The sequence below is a fragment of the Gavialis gangeticus genome, unplaced genomic scaffold, assembly GCF_001723915.1.
Source record: "Gavialis gangeticus isolate Ggan-Ray unplaced genomic scaffold, GavGan_comp1, whole genome shotgun sequence".
In the NCBI taxonomy this organism is placed as follows: domain Eukaryota; kingdom Metazoa; phylum Chordata; order Crocodylia; family Gavialidae; genus Gavialis; species Gavialis gangeticus.
Window position 1 is genome coordinate 19,238,833 of NW_017729015.1, and position 2,491 is coordinate 19,241,323.

A 2,491-nucleotide genomic window follows, 5' to 3' on the forward strand; every position below is an offset into this window, starting at 1 on the left:
CGGGGCTGGTCCTGCTTTGAGCAGGGGGTTGGACTAGATATCACCTCCTGAGGTCCCTTCAGCCCTCATTTTCTACGAGTCTGTAGGATCTGTAGTTGGTAGTGGTTGAGCTCTGACCCAGGGCTGGCACCTTTACCCCCAGATGAATCAGGGCTACCTATCTTTTCCTGTGGAAATTACTTCTGATGCTCTCAAATATTCACTCTGCTCATTTGCATGTAGCAGTCACAGCACGAGGTACTCTAGCTTTGTGTTTCTTATTTCATTTTTATCTTTATTTCTTTTATTCACTCCTCCCTTGCCCTAGGGATTGGCCAGGTGGGGAAGTTCGGCTAGTTTTGCCACAATGGGGTGGACTGGTATAACCACTCGTGCACGCTTTGACGGCGGTGCAAGAACCCATCTGAGCTTGCAGCCAAATGATTCTGCGTGTGAACGCTTGTACAGCACGGGGATACCTGTGTGGTTAATTAGGAACAGCTATTATGCTTTTAAGCAGGCAAATTTCACGTAATCCAGATTTAATTATAAAGTGGGGAAAAAGCCTAAAGAGGATTTTTTTGGTGTGGTTCAAACTTCTCCCGAGAGGACGCATGTTAAATGTAGAAAAGCACTCTAATGCCAGGCTGTTTCTATTGTGAAATAATGTTGGCATAATTATCTTGGTTTAAATTCATACCTTGGATTATACCCAAAAAGCCTGTGGGTAAAGAAGACCTTAACATGACTTTTCTCACAAGATTGCAAGCATGTAATTTGTCTGCTGTGGGCTAACGTGGCTTCAAGTGGATAAGCCTGCATTTTATTGGAGTTTGTTAATGGTAGGCTTGCATGTTAGGAAAGATGTACCTTTTTTGGCCTTCATGGTACACTTCATTTATGTGCAAGGTGGAACAGATTGGAGCTCTGGGAAGGGAGGGTAATAATGCTACTGTAGATTGGGATTGTGGGGGGCATCAACACGGACAGGCAAAATGTGATTGCATCTTTGTTTTTGTGCTGATGGCCTGGAAATCTGTGCTTACACAGCCTTCTCCTTCCTTCAGGCAGTGGTAAATGTGATTTCCAGTTGAATTTGCTCATCTTGAGAGCTGCATTGGTTGCATTTAAGCAAGTTGCATTATTTGAGCTCCTGCTCGATTGCTTTAGCTGCATATGTAGGCATTAAATGTATTAAAAATGGCAAATGCTGCCATTTCCAGTTGCCCGTTTCAGCAGTGTTGCAGTTGCTTTTCAGGTAAGTTGGTCCAAGCGGGGCTCAGGTATGAGACAGTGTCTCGATGACACTTAGAGAAGACCTGTGCGGTGGTGGAAGTTACTTGTACGTTAGTCTGCTGTTCTGACATAAATGGACGCTCAGCCGAGCGACGTGCACGTGCAAGCACACAGAGGATGCGCTCAACCATGTCTTTGGAGCAAAGCAATAGTAATGGACTGGGTTGGAATGGGCGGAAGTGCTGTAAATTAGATAGGAAACTGAATGTGGCTGAGGGGAAAAGTGAAGCTCTTGGCTGCCTATTAATTGGACTGAAGTTGATGGGCGAAGGTGGTTAATTAGGAGGCTCTCCGTATTTTGCGGGAGCAGGGCCCTCACTGCTCTTTGACAAACAGGATGACAGAATCCGTGGCTAGCGGGTGGGCTTGGAAACCAGCGTGCTGTATGGGTGCAGTGCTTGCTTGGCTTTGTGTAGAGAAAAAAGCCCTTTCAGAGGTCTATTTTTATCAGTTAATTAGTGGCGCTTGCTGATTTGTCATTGCTGGGCGATGACTATTTCCAGTTCTTTCCTGCACGGTGGGGTTAGTCCAGCACTGAACGTGCAAACCAGCCGTTGCACCTTTGTGACTGTTTCTAGTACAGGCGTTCCTCCGTTCCTTCCAGCGTGTGCCCCCGCATCAGCCGCTAGCAAAGTCAGCTCTCTGAGTCCTTTTGCTTTCTCAAATGAGGTTTCTGTGGCCTCCGGTTACCAAAATGTGAGTCTGTAAAACCATGTAGACGCAAAAGCATGCAGGTCTTTCACTCGGAGGATCTCACTGACTTTCGCTAAGCGGCAGAATTAGGAAGGAGAAACCACCTAAAGCATGTCAAGGAGCTGCCGCAGGGTTTGTGGGCTCCTCCAGTGGTCGCTGAGTCCCTCTTCAAAGCAGAGAGGGCGAGTCCGCCAGTGCAGGTGGGCAGAGCTGGAGGAGCGGGCTGTCACCAGACCTCCCAAGTCAGGAGCTGCTCTTCTCTTGTCTCACTGATAACTAGCTTTAAAGAATTAGCAGGCCATCTGAGGATACTGCTCTGCCCAGATTTTTCTATTGCCTTCACTGTTGACCATCCTTGGATCTGGGGGGTGCGCAGACACCAAGGTGATGGGCACCGTTCAGACCCAGCTGCATCCTGGGTGACGGTGTTGTTTGAATGCCTTCGTGCTATTTCCAAACCACAGTAGAAGACGACTTGTCTCCTGGCGTGGTACCAGGCCGATGAACACACGTCATCTCTCGA